The sequence below is a fragment of the Hypanus sabinus genome, chromosome 24, assembly GCF_030144855.1.
Source record: "Hypanus sabinus isolate sHypSab1 chromosome 24, sHypSab1.hap1, whole genome shotgun sequence".
Taxonomy (NCBI): domain Eukaryota; kingdom Metazoa; phylum Chordata; class Chondrichthyes; order Myliobatiformes; family Dasyatidae; genus Hypanus; species Hypanus sabinus.
The window spans coordinates 17,322,065-17,336,525 of record NC_082729.1 but is presented as its reverse complement, the minus strand read 5'-3'; the positions used below and the strand labels follow the sequence as shown (position 1 = coordinate 17,336,525).

The following is a 14,461-nucleotide window of genomic DNA, read 5'->3' as shown; positions in this document are numbered from 1 at the left end:
ACACCACATACATCCAGCAGTGAGGGTCTTTTTCCTGCGGGTATACTCAGCAATCTTTAGAACAGTAACTATAAACAGGATCAATAAACAAGAAACTGTGAAAACGCAAATATAAATAAATAGCAATAAATCACGAGATCATGAAATAACAATAAAAAGACTCCTTAAAGAGAGATGATTGGTTGTGGGAACACTAGTTACAGAATGAGAGTATTTACCGTGTTTTGTGCAAGAGGCAGGTGATTGAGGGGAAGTAACTGTTCTCGAACCTAGTGAAGGAGAACACAGCACTGCTAATGCAGGGTTTCCGGTAAATAAGAAATCTGCGGCAGAGCAGCACATTCAGGAAGAAATAGTCATCTCACATGCAGAGACTCTGCAGAAAGTGCAGAAGACTGTGCTTTTCGAAGCTATTAATATCCAGAATACAGATGGATTACAGTCAGATGTGTAAAGTGCATGATCTGCCAACAAAGAATTCGTTGATTGTTGATGAACAAACAGTTCTCACTTTCAAAGCAGAAGTAGTGATTTGTACAGCACAGACTAAAAGTAGGACACAAAAAAGTAAAATGATATTGAAAATTACGAACCTCTGCAGATCAAAGACTTGGAGGGATAAATAATATTCAGACTCCAAAGATGTGTTAATGATCACATTTCTTGCTAATGATCAGAGAAGTGTTCGCATGTTTGTCTTCTGTTCTTTTCCTTCTTTCATTGTTTACTCCCGCCCTTTTAGGCTTACAAAGTAATGCTAAAAGTTTGTTTACTAAAAATCAGGGAATTTTAATGCTCCTCCTGCTAAATAGAGACATAGTGACGTAAATGTGAATTGGACTGTGGTGCAAGACTTTCTGGAAGAAAAGTATTTGGTGCGTTTGTATGATACTGTAGGTGTCGGTACTGTATTTCACATTGGTCAGCCAGATGTCAATAAACATTACTAAATGAAGAACAACCGTGCGATCTGAAGCGCCGCAGAAATGTTGCAGCAGGATGCCTGGTTCACGGAGGGATCTGAAAACGTCATTCCATTCAGGTGAATTAATTGGGGTTTCATGCGGAAAATGGAAATCGCCGAAACCATAAGCAAGAGACACATTGGTTGTTCTACAAATTCTGTTTTAATCACTGTGGAATTTGCAAGGAATCCAGAATTCTGCTGTCGATGTCAGGATGTGGCACTGTGCTCCCGGGGAAGTTACGCAGAAAACCGCTCACGGGATCTTCTCCGGAACCACACTGCTGCAGCAGAAGATCGGCATCGCGCTGCTGTCGATAGGAGGGGAAGCCCATGCGATGTTTTTTTGTTTCAGATCAGACTGAAAAATTCTGCTGCGTCACCTACAATTCTTGCCGTCCAGTTGACTGTGAAACGTTGTTGAGGAAGCATGGATATAACAAAATGGTGTTACGTACACGCGGGTATCTTGTACCTGTCATATGACCACGATGTAATTGAGGATGTACTGGACAAGAGGTAATGGTCTTCTGATGGTGGAGTGACGTCATTTTCCGGCCAGTGAGAGGTCTTGTGGCAGTTTTTCAACAGGGATTTAAAGGAGAACACCTCCCAGTGTTGGGGGGCAGCAGTCCGTGGTTGAATTGGCCAGAGACTCCCGTTTCGCTGCGTATTCTATGTTATGACGCAGTTTTATTTTAAAGTGGCGTTTTACTTTCTGCCTTATATCAAAGGTTATTACTGGCAGTTTTGTCAGTTAACAATACTGCCGGTTAAAGTGCAGTCCTAGAGTGAAGATTCATCGAAGTTGGGGAAGCTGAAAGATCTAGGAAAGTTGATGTCGCGTGTGAGCAGAAAGAGTTGGATGCAGAGTTTCGCCAGGGAGAGGCCAGTGCCTTTAGGCCGTTTTATTTCCTTCAATGGTAAATCCCTCAGCAAAGCATACTTCGGCTGGGATCAGCAGTAACGTCACAAAAAAGGATTTAATTCAAGGAAACTCTTTCCTTTAGTTGATTGTAAATCATTTTGGACTTTTTGCAATACTACTTTAAAGAACAGAGTTCGCATTTCTTGCTTTAAGAACTGTTCTAGCTGCCGTATGGCAGCTGAATTCCGGTTAAGTTAGTTGTTTCTTTACTTTGGGATTTTTTTTAGCAGTGTTGAATAAATGTTTTATTTGTTATTTAAAAAAAAACCTGTCTCAAATATATTCATTGTTGCTGGATTGTTGCTAGTTTTCCCTCTTCCTGAGAGAAACGAGGGCAGACGGAAGATTGTTCTCCATAAATTGCAGTCTGCTCTTCAGTAAGTTTATCTTTCTGCACAAAAGGATGTAACTGTGGGCTCCGTGGTGCAAAGGCAAACGTGTTGAACTTCTACTGATGAGTGATTAAGTAATAAGTCAAAAACAGTTTTTGCTTCTAGAGATGGTATTTTCTCCACAATGACAAATACGGTTGGAAATCGGGGGGGTGGGGGTGGTGCTGATGTCGTGTGATGGCAGAGAATCGAACAATTTAAGTCATGGATTGAAGTAATCGAGTCATTCACAAAACATGTCAATCAGAAGATCCCATTTCTTTCAGGTCGTTGTCATCCATTGAATTAATTAAGCAAAATGCGGAGGAGATAGAGTCCTCCACTATTAAGAAGGCGGGAAATTAATGATTAATGAAAAAGAAAACGAAAAATTAACAAGATCGGTGGAAGTGAGGAGTTGGGCAGACAACTGATCAGCAATGACGTGATTGAATGACAGAGCTGCGCAGTTTTCTTCCTGCTGATTTGTTTTGTATTTCCCGTGGTTCAGGAAACAAACTGGAATTTGTCACCTCACAAACACACAAGTGTCCAAATGATCTGGTACCTTGTCCCGGCATAAGCACTGTTTGAAGATTGTAATTTTCATCACTTTTCAAATTAAAAATTTGGACAGTGCAAATGGAACAGTGTCTGGTGCGGTGTATTTGCAAGTCAATGCTATTTAATCCTAAAACAACTTCACAAAATCTGTTTCAACTCATATTGAAGGTTTGTATTTGTATTTTCGAATAGCTTTAAATATCCCAGAAAGAGCCAAGTATATGTTTCGAGAACCGTTGTCAACGTGAGTGTTTTAATTTGAAATGTCAGGGCTCGGGGCTGGGATTGGTTGATGTGAATGAAAACCTTGCAACATTTTGGCGTACTAGTGCAAAAGTCGCTGACTGAGACAACATCGGTCGTTAGGGGGTGATTTTACTATTCGACGGCTGGGAATGTGAATATTTATCCCTACTGTTCCATGAATATCCTGAGAATACTCACAGTGACATCTGGAAAAGCATTGACTGGCACTCGGCAATTTGAAGAGGCAACTCTGTACCAGTGTTCCCTCTGGAATGCTTTGGGTTGGAAAAAATGGAAAATGCACGGAACCTCAAGCATAGTATGTGGGAGAATATTTCTATTTATTATACCGATGATACGCTTTGCAGATTAAGGTCAGCAACAAATCACGTCACTGTGTAACAGTTAAAAAACGTGGTAGTGTGGCCGAGCGGTCTAAGGCGCTGGATTAAGGCTCCAGTCTCCAAGGAGGCGTGGGTTCGAATCCCACCACTGCCATTGTGGAGTACGTACACGTATTTGTTCTTTTCCGCCAGGGTTTCAGTTGTGGTATAGAGGTGAAACCTGAAATGTTTTGCAGAGCTAAATATAAGAATCACAAATCATCATGACTATGTTCCTGGATAATAGTACAGTATATTGGTTTCATGGCCAACTATATTATTGTGTGACTGCTGTACACTCTACATAGGCAGGGCATCGTGGGGATGGGTGGGGTTCGTGACCTCTATTTAACGAGAGTAGTGGGTGAAAAAGTAATTAACATCAATATGTATTTGTCTTCATTTCAGTGACACCGTCTTTACGGTTTCTTGAAATAGGCAGCGAACTCTTCGGAGTTCAATAGGAAAGATGTATGAAACTCAATGAGATATTCCTCAGTAAGACCAGGCAATTTAGTAAAGCTGACCAACAATGTAAAAACACTATAGCAAAAATATCTATATATGACTTCGTCGTCCTGTTTCTTGCTCCGCAGAGAGCACCAGACTTACCACATTTTCGAGGAATAATAAGTTCCATTCCTTGAATGTGTAATTTATGATTTGCAGTGAGCATATTTCTGCTTCGTAGCTTTCTTCCCATGGCAATTCACCCCATAGCTTAAAGGCTCCGCTGGGAGTTGAACCCAGGATCTCCTGTTTACTAGACAGGCGCTTTGACCAGTTAAGCCACGGAACCCTCACACTAAAAGGCAACTGTAATGATGATAGTTAATTTGCATTAACTATTCTTCATCTACTAGCGAGGGAATTGTTTCGGATTCAAACCGTAAAGACGACATAAATCAAAGTAGACCCTACTGAGAAAATCACCCCTATACAGTCTGCCTGCGTAATATATGTTCACGACCTCTCAAGCACATTATTTATTCCTTTCTGCCAATACATGCTACACACCTACTTCTTCGTAACTATGTCCTCTATGTCCGGAACACTGAGATTCCCTAAACCTGATAGCCTCCTGTTTTATTCGGCCAGGGGCATACACAGTTATTAATCTCGAAGTTTCGCTTTTAAGGCCTCCTATGGAAAACGTCCATTTTTCAGAAAGCAACCTCTCCCAATCCTTTCTGATGCCATCGATTTAGACTTCCTCTAAAAGTAAATCCTGGTGGGACCTCTGGATATTGATAAAGGAAAACACTAACAAAACTCTATCACGTGTCGCCATTTTAGTGTATGGGAATCCCGTCAGTATCCAGTCATCACTATGGTAATAATGGAGAAGTCATTAGGCCAAAAGGTATTTCAAAGTTCAAAGTAAAAATTATTATCGGTGCATGACACCACATACATCCAGCAGTGAGGGTCTTTTTCCTGCGGGTATACTCAGCAATCTTTAGAACAGTAACTATAAACAGGATCAATAAACAAGAAACTGTGAAAACGCAAATATAAATAAATAGCAATAAATCACGAGATCATGAAATAACAATAAAAAGACTCCTTAAAGAGAGATGATTGGTTGTGGGAACACTAGTTACAGAATGAGAGTATTTACCGTGTTTTGTGCAAGAGGCAGGTGATTGAGGGGAAGTAACTGTTCTCGAACCTAGTGAAGGAGAACACAGCACTGCTAATGCAGGGTTTCCGGTAAATAAGAAATCTGCGGCAGAGCAGCACATTCAGGAAGAAATAGTCATCTCACATGCAGAGACTCTGCAGAAAGTGCAGAAGACTGTGCTTTTCGAAGCTATTAATATCCAGAATACAGATGGATTACAGTCAGATGTGTAAAGTGCATGATCTGCCAACAAAGAATTCGTTGATTGTTGATGAACAAACAGTTCTCACTTTCAAAGCAGAAGTAGTGATTTGTACAGCACAGACTAAAAGTAGGACACAAAAAAGTAAAATGATATTGAAAATTACGAACCTCTGCAGATCAAAGACTTGGAGGGATAAATAATATTCAGACTCCAAAGATGTGTTAATGATCACATTTCTTGCTAATGATCAGAGAAGTGTTCGCATGTTTGTCTTCTGTTCTTTTCCTTCTTTCATTGTTTACTCCCGCCCTTTTAGGCTTACAAAGTAATGCTAAAAGTTTGTTTACTAAAAATCAGGGAATTTTAATGCTCCTCCTGCTAAATAGAGACATAGTGACGTAAATGTGAATTGGACTGTGGTGCAAGACTTTCTGGAAGAAAAGTATTTGGTGCGTTTGTATGATACTGTAGGTGTCGGTACTGTATTTCACATTGGTCAGCCAGATGTCAATAAACATTACTAAATGAAGAACAACCGTGCGATCTGAAGCGCCGCAGAAATGTTGCAGCAGGATGCCTGGTTCACGGAGGGATCTGAAAACGTCATTCCATTCAGGTGAATTAATTGGGGTTTCATGCGGAAAATGGAAATCGCCGAAACCATAAGCAAGAGACACATTGGTTGTTCTACAAATTCTGTTTTAATCACTGTGGAATTTGCAAGGAATCCAGAATTCTGCTGTCGATGTCAGGATGTGGCACTGTGCTCCCGGGGAAGTTACGCAGAAAACCGCTCACGGGATCTTCTCCGGAACCACACTGCTGCAGCAGAAGATCGGCATCGCGCTGCTGTCGATAGGAGGGGAAGCCCATGCGATGTTTTTTTGTTTCAGATCAGACTGAAAAATTCTGCTGCGTCACCTACAATTCTTGCCGTCCAGTTGACTGTGAAACGTTGTTGAGGAAGCATGGATATAACAAAATGGTGTTACGTACACGCGGGTATCTTGTACCTGTCATATGACCACGATGTAATTGAGGATGTACTGGACAAGAGGTAATGGTCTTCTGATGGTGGAGTGACGTCATTTTCCGGCCAGTGAGAGGTCTTGTGGCAGTTTTTCAACAGGGATTTAAAGGAGAACACTTCCCAGTGTTGGGGGGCAGCAGTCCGTGGTTGAATTGGCCAGAGACTCCCGTTTCGCTGCGTATTCTATGTTATGACGCAGTTTTATTTTAAAGTGGCGTTTTACTTTCTGCCTTATATCAAAGGTTATTACTGGCAGTTTTGTCAGTTAACAATACTGCCGGTTAAAGTGCAGTCCTAGAGTGAAGATTCATCGAAGTTGGGGAAGCTGAAAGATCTAGGAAAGTTGATGTCGCGTGTGAGCAGAAAGAGTTGGATGCAGAGTTTCGCCAGGGAGAGGCCAGTGCCTTTAGGCCGTTTTATTTCCTTCAATGGTAAATCCCTCAGCAAAGCATACTTCGGCTGGGATCAGCAGTAACGTCACAAAAAAGGATTTAATTCAAGGAAACTCTTTCCTTTAGTTGATTGTAAATCATTTTGGACTTTTTGCAATACTACTTTAAAGAACAGAGTTCGCATTTCTTGCTTTAAGAACTGTTCTAGCTGCCGTATGGCAGCTGAATTCCGGTTAAGTTAGTTGTTTCTTTACTTTGGGATTTTTTTTAGCAGTGTTGAATAAATGTTTTATTTGTTATTTAAAAAAAAACCTGTCTCAAATATATTCATTGTTGCTGGATTGTTGCTAGTTTTCCCTCTTCCTGAGAGAAACGAGGGCAGACGGAAGATTGTTCTCCATAAATTGCAGTCTGCTCTTCAGTAAGTTTATCTTTCTGCACAAAAGGATGTAACTGTGGGCTCCGTGGTGCAAAGGCAAACGTGTTGAACTTCTACTGATGAGTGATTAAGTAATAAGTCAAAAACAGTTTTTGCTTCTAGAGATGGTATTTTCTCCACAATGACAAATACGGTTGGAAATCGGGGGGGGGGGTGCTGATGTCGTGTGATGGCAGAGAATCGAACAATTTAAGTCATGGATTGAAGTAATCGAGTCATTCACAAAACATGTCAATCAGAAGATCCCATTTCTTTCAGGTCGTTGTCATCCATTGAATTAATTAAGCAAAATGCGGAGGAGATAGAGTCCTCCACTATTAAGAAGGCGGGAAATTAATGATTAATGAAAAAGAAAACGAAAAATTAACAAGATCGGTGGAAGTGAGGAGTTGGGCAGACAACTGATCAGCAATGACGTGATTGAATGACAGAGCTGCGCAGTTTTCTTCCTGCTGATTTGTTTTGTATTTCCCGTGGTTCAGGAAACAAACTGGAATTTGTCACCTCACAAACACACAAGTGTCCAAATGATCTGGTACCTTGTCCCGGCATAAGCACTGTTTGAAGATTGTAATTTTCATCACTTTTCAAATTAAAAATTTGGACAGTGCAAATGGAACAGTGTCTGGTGCGGTGTATTTGCAAGTCAATGCTATTTAATCCTAAAACAACTTCACAAAATCTGTTTCAACTCATATTGAAGGTTTGTATTTGTATTTTCGAATAGCTTTAAATATCCCAGAAAGAGCCAAGTATATGTTTCGAGAACCGTTGTCAACGTGAGTGTTTTAATTTGAAATGTCAGGGCTCGGGGCTGGGATTGGTTGATGTGAATGAAAACCTTGCAACATTTTGGCGTACTAGTGCAAAAGTCGCTGACTGAGACAACATCGGTCGTTAGGGGGTGATTTTACTATTCGACGGCTGGGAATGTGAATATTTATCCCTACTGTTCCATGAATATCCTGAGAATACTCACAGTGACATCTGGAAAAGCATTGACTGGCACTCGGCAATTTGAAGAGGCAACTCTGTACCAGTGTTCCCTCTGGAATGCTTTGGGTTGGAAAAAATGGAAAATGCACGGAACCTCAAGCATAGTATGTGGGAGAATATTTCTATTTATTATACCGATGATACGCTTTGCAGATTAAGGTCAGCAACAAATCACGTCACTGTGTAACAGTTAAAAAACGTGGTAGTGTGGCCGAGCGGTCTAAGGCGCTGGATTAAGGCTCCAGTCTCCAAGGAGGCGTGGGTTCGAATCCCACCACTGCCATTGTGGAGTACGTACACGTATTTGTTCTTTTCCGCCAGGGTTTCAGTTGTGGTATAGAGGTGAAACCTGAAATGTTTTGCAGAGCTAAATATAAGAATCACAAATCATCATGACTATGTTCCTGGATAATAGTACAGTATATTGGTTTCATGGCCAACTATATTATTGTGTGACTGCTGTACACTCTACATAGGCAGGGCATCGTGGGGATGGGTGGGGTTCGTGACCTCTATTTAACGAGAGTAGTGGGTGAAAAAGTAATTAACATCAATATGTATTTGTCTTCATTTCAGTGACACCGTCTTTACGGTTTCTTGAAATAGGCAGCGAACTCTTCGGAGTTCAATAGGAAAGATGTATGAAACTCAATGAGATATTCCTCAGTAAGACCAGGCAATTTAGTAAAGCTGACCAACAATGTAAAAACACTATAGCAAAAATATCTATATATGACTTCGTCGTCCTGTTTCTTGCTCCGCAGAGAGCACCAGACTTACCACATTTTCGAGGAATAATAAGTTCCATTCCTTGAATGTGTAATTTATGATTTGCAGTGAGCATATTTCTGCTTCGTAGCTTTCTTCCCATGGCAATTCACCCCATAGCTTAAAGGCTCCGCTGGGAGTTGAACCCAGGATCTCCTGTTTACTAGACAGGCGCTTTGACCAGTTAAGCCACGGAACCCTCACACTAAAAGGCAACTGTAATGATGATAGTTAATTTGCATTAACTATTCTTCATCTACTAGCGAGGGAATTGTTTCGGATTCAAACCGTAAAGACGACATAAATCAAAGTAGACCCTACTGAGAAAATCACCCCTATACAGTCTGCCTGCGTAATATATGTTCACGACCTCTCAAGCACATTATTTATTCCTTTCTGCCAATACATGCTACACACCTACTTCTTCGTAACTATGTCCTCTATGTCCGGAACACTGAGATTCCCTAAACCTGATAGCCTCCTGTTTTATTCGGCCAGGGGCATACACAGTTATTAATCTCGAAGTTTCGCTTTTAAGGCCTCCTATGGAAAACGTCCATTTTTCAGAAAGCAACCTCTCCCAATCCTTTCTGATGCCATCGATTTAGACTTCCTCTAAAAGTAAATCCTGGTGGGACCTCTGGATATTGATAAAGGAAAACACTAACAAAACTCTATCACGTGTCGCCATTTTAGTGTATGGGAATCCCGTCAGTATCCAGTCATCACTATGGTAATAATGGAGAAGTCATTAGGCCAAAAGGTATTTCAAAGTTCAAAGTAAAAATTATTATCGGTGCATGACACCACATACATCCAGCAGTGAGGGTCTTTTTCCTGCGGGTATACTCAGCAATCTTTAGAACAGTAACTATAAACAGGATCAATAAACAAGAAACTGTGAAAACGCAAATATAAATAAATAGCAATAAATCACGAGATCATGAAATAACAATAAAAAGACTCCTTAAAGAGAGATGATTGGTTGTGGGAACACTAGTTACAGAATGAGAGTATTTACCGTGTTTTGTGCAAGAGGCAGGTGATTGAGGGGAAGTAACTGTTCTCGAACCTAGTGAAGGAGAACACAGCACTGCTAATGCAGGGTTTCCGGTAAATAAGAAATCTGCGGCAGAGCAGCACATTCAGGAAGAAATAGTCATCTCACATGCAGAGACTCTGCAGAAAGTGCAGAAGACTGTGCTTTTCGAAGCTATTAATATCCAGAATACAGATGGATTACAGTCAGATGTGTAAAGTGCATGATCTGCCAACAAAGAATTCGTTGATTGTTGATGAACAAACAGTTCTCACTTTCAAAGCAGAAGTAGTGATTTGTACAGCACAGACTAAAAGTAGGACACAAAAAAGTAAAATGATATTGAAAATTACGAACCTCTGCAGATCAAAGACTTGGAGGGATAAATAATATTCAGACTCCAAAGATGTGTTAATGATCACATTTCTTGCTAATGATCAGAGAAGTGTTCGCATGTTTGTCTTCTGTTCTTTTCCTTCTTTCATTGTTTACTCCCGCCCTTTTAGGCTTACAAAGTAATGCTAAAAGTTTGTTTACTAAAAATCAGGGAATTTTAATGCTCCTCCTGCTAAATAGAGACATAGTGACGTAAATGTGAATTGGACTGTGGTGCAAGACTTTCTGGAAGAAAAGTATTTGGTGCGTTTGTATGATACTGTAGGTGTCGGTACTGTATTTCACATTGGTCAGCCAGATGTCAATAAACATTACTAAATGAAGAACAACCGTGCGATCTGAAGCGCCGCAGAAATGTTGCAGCAGGATGCCTGGTTCACGGAGGGATCTGAAAACGTCATTCCATTCAGGTGAATTAATTGGGGTTTCATGCGGAAAATGGAAATCGCCGAAACCATAAGCAAGAGACACATTGGTTGTTCTACAAATTCTGTTTTAATCACTGTGGAATTTGCAAGGAATCCAGAATTCTGCTGTCGATGTCAGGATGTGGCACTGTGCTCCCGGGGAAGTTACGCAGAAAACCGCTCACGGGATCTTCTCCGGAACCACACTGCTGCAGCAGAAGATCGGCATCGCGCTGCTGTCGATAGGAGGGGAAGCCCATGCGATGTTTTTTTGTTTCAGATCAGACTGAAAAATTCTGCTGCGTCACCTACAATTCTTGCCGTCCAGTTGACTGTGAAACGTTGTTGAGGAAGCATGGATATAACAAAATGGTGTTACGTACACGCGGGTATCTTGTACCTGTCATATGACCACGATGTAATTGAGGATGTACTGGACAAGAGGTAATGGTCTTCTGATGGTGGAGTGACGTCATTTTCCGGCCAGTGAGAGGTCTTGTGGCAGTTTTTCAACAGGGATTTAAAGGAGAACACTTCCCAGTGTTGGGGGGCAGCAGTCCGTGGTTGAATTGGCCAGAGACTCCCGTTTCGCTGCGTATTCTATGTTATGACGCAGTTTTATTTTAAAGTGGCGTTTTACTTTCTGCCTTATATCAAAGGTTATTACTGGCAGTTTTGTCAGTTAACAATACTGCCGGTTAAAGTGCAGTCCTAGAGTGAAGATTCATCGAAGTTGGGGAAGCTGAAAGATCTAGGAAAGTTGATGTCGCGTGTGAGCAGAAAGAGTTGGATGCAGAGTTTCGCCAGGGAGAGGCCAGTGCCTTTAGGCCGTTTTATTTCCTTCAATGGTAAATCCCTCAGCAAAGCATACTTCGGCTGGGATCAGCAGTAACGTCACAAAAAAGGATTTAATTCAAGGAAACTCTTTCCTTTAGTTGATTGTAAATCATTTTGGACTTTTTGCAATACTACTTTAAAGAACAGAGTTCGCATTTCTTGCTTTAAGAACTGTTCTAGCTGCCGTATGGCAGCTGAATTCCGGTTAAGTTAGTTGTTTCTTTACTTTGGGATTTTTTTTAGCAGTGTTGAATAAATGTTTTATTTGTTATTTAAAAAAAAACCTGTCTCAAATATATTCATTGTTGCTGGATTGTTGCTAGTTTTCCCTCTTCCTGAGAGAAACGAGGGCAGACGGAAGATTGTTCTCCATAAATTGCAGTCTGCTCTTCAGTAAGTTTATCTTTCTGCACAAAAGGATGTAACTGTGGGCTCCGTGGTGCAAAGGCAAACGTGTTGAACTTCTACTGATGAGTGATTAAGTAATAAGTCAAAAACAGTTTTTGCTTCTAGAGATGGTATTTTCTCCACAATGACAAATACGGTTGGAAATCGGGGGGGGGGGGTGCTGATGTCGTGTGATGGCAGAGAATCGAACAATTTAAGTCATGGATTGAAGTAATCGAGTCATTCACAAAACATGTCAATCAGAAGATCCCATTTCTTTCAGGTCGTTGTCATCCATTGAATTAATTAAGCAAAATGCGGAGGAGATAGAGTCCTCCACTATTAAGAAGGCGGGAAATTAATGATTAATGAAAAAGAAAACGAAAAATTAACAAGATCGGTGGAAGTGAGGAGTTGGGCAGACAACTGATCAGCAATGACGTGATTGAATGACAGAGCTGCGCAGTTTTCTTCCTGCTGATTTGTTTTGTATTTCCCGTGGTTCAGGAAACAAACTGGAATTTGTCACCTCACAAACACACAAGTGTCCAAATGATCTGGTACCTTGTCCCGGCATAAGCACTGTTTGAAGATTGTAATTTTCATCACTTTTCAAATTAAAAATTTGGACAGTGCAAATGGAACAGTGTCTGGTGCGGTGTATTTGCAAGTCAATGCTATTTAATCCTAAAACAACTTCACAAAATCTGTTTCAACTCATATTGAAGGTTTGTATTTGTATTTTCGAATAGCTTTAAATATCCCAGAAAGAGCCAAGTATATGTTTCGAGAACCGTTGTCAACGTGAGTGTTTTAATTTGAAATGTCAGGGCTCGGGGCTGGGATTGGTTGATGTGAATGAAAACCTTGCAACATTTTGGCGTACTAGTGCAAAAGTCGCTGACTGAGACAACATCGGTCGTTAGGGGGTGATTTTACTATTCGACGGCTGGGAATGTGAATATTTATCCCTACTGTTCCATGAATATCCTGAGAATACTCACAGTGACATCTGGAAAAGCATTGACTGGCACTCGGCAATTTGAAGAGGCAACTCTGTACCAGTGTTCCCTCTGGAATGCTTTGGGTTGGAAAAAATGGAAAATGCACGGAACCTCAAGCATAGTATGTGGGAGAATATTTCTATTTATTATACCGATGATACGCTTTGCAGATTAAGGTCAGCAACAAATCACGTCACTGTGTAACAGTTAAAAAACGTGGTAGTGTGGCCGAGCGGTCTAAGGCGCTGGATTAAGGCTCCAGTCTCCAAGGAGGCGTGGGTTCGAATCCCACCACTGCCATTGTGGAGTACGTACACGTATTTGTTCTTTTCCGCCAGGGTTTCAGTTGTGGTATAGAGGTGAAACCTGAAATGTTTTGCAGAGCTAAATATAAGAATCACAAATCATCATGACTATGTTCCTGGATAATAGTACAGTATATTGGTTTCATGGCCAACTATATTATTGTGTGACTGCTGTACACTCTACATAGGCAGGGCATCGTGGGGATGGGTGGGGTTCGTGACCTCTATTTAACGAGAGTAGTGGGTGAAAAAGTAATTAACATCAATATGTATTTGTCTTCATTTCAGTGACACCGTCTTTACGGTTTCTTGAAATAGGCAGCGAACTCTTCGGAGTTCAATAGGAAAGATGTATGAAACTCAATGAGATATTCCTCAGTAAGACCAGGCAATTTAGTAAAGCTGACCAACAATGTAAAAACACTATAGCAAAAATATCTATATATGACTTCGTCGTCCTGTTTCTTGCTCCGCAGAGAGCACCAGACTTACCACATTTTCGAGGAATAATAAGTTCCATTCCTTGAATGTGTAATTTATGATTTGCAGTGAGCATATTTCTGCTTCGTAGCTTTCTTCCCATGGCAATTCACCCCATAGCTTAAAGGCTCCGCTGGGAGTTGAACCCAGGATCTCCTGTTTACTAGACAGGCGCTTTGACCAGTTAAGCCACGGAACCCTCACACTAAAAGGCAACTGTAATGATGATAGTTAATTTGCATTAACTATTCTTCATCTACTAGCGAGGGAATTGTTTCGGATTCAAACCGTAAAGACGACATAAATCAAAGTAGACCCTACTGAGAAAATCACCCTATACAGTCTGCCTGCGTAATATATGTTCACGACCTCTCAAGCACATTATTTATTCCTTTCTGCCAATACATGCTACACACCTACTTCTTCGTAACTATGTCCTCTATGTCCGGAACACTGAGATTCCCTAAACCTGATAGCCCTCCTGTTTTATTCGGCCAGGGGCATACACAGTTATTAATCTCGAAGTTTCGCTTTTAAGGCCTCCTATGGAAAACGTCCATTTTTCAGAAAGCAACCTCTCCCAATCCTTTCTGATGCCATCGATTTAGACTTCCTCTAAAAGTAAATCCTGGTGGGACCTCTGGATATTGATAAAGGAAAACACTAACAAAACTCTATCACGTGTCGCCATTTTAG

General features: G+C 40.9%; 6 non-coding genes across 6 annotated transcripts; 3 read left to right on the top strand and 3 right to left on the bottom strand.

Moving 5' to 3' along the window:
• Positions 1–3,489: 3,489 nt before the first annotated feature.
• Positions 3,490–3,571, top strand: trnal-aag (transfer RNA leucine (anticodon AAG)). Its single transcript has one exon. It is a non-coding gene; the product is annotated as a tRNA-Leu (tRNA).
• Positions 3,572–4,181: 610 nt separating this feature from the next.
• On the bottom strand, positions 4,182–4,255 carry trnat-agu (transfer RNA threonine (anticodon AGU)). Its single transcript has one exon. It is a non-coding gene; the product is annotated as a tRNA-Thr (tRNA).
• A 4,088-nt stretch (positions 4,256–8,343) lies between these two features.
• Positions 8,344–8,425, top strand: trnal-aag (transfer RNA leucine (anticodon AAG)). The gene has a single exon. It is a non-coding gene; the product is annotated as a tRNA-Leu (tRNA).
• A 610-nt stretch (positions 8,426–9,035) lies between these two features.
• On the bottom strand, positions 9,036–9,109 carry trnat-agu (transfer RNA threonine (anticodon AGU)). The gene has a single exon. It is a non-coding gene; the product is annotated as a tRNA-Thr (tRNA).
• A 4,089-nt stretch (positions 9,110–13,198) lies between these two features.
• trnal-aag (transfer RNA leucine (anticodon AAG)) lies at positions 13,199–13,280 on the top strand. The gene has a single exon. It is a non-coding gene; the product is annotated as a tRNA-Leu (tRNA).
• Positions 13,281–13,890: 610 nt separating this feature from the next.
• On the bottom strand, positions 13,891–13,964 carry trnat-agu (transfer RNA threonine (anticodon AGU)). Its single transcript has one exon. It is a non-coding gene; the product is annotated as a tRNA-Thr (tRNA).
• Positions 13,965–14,461: the final 497 nt, after the last annotated feature.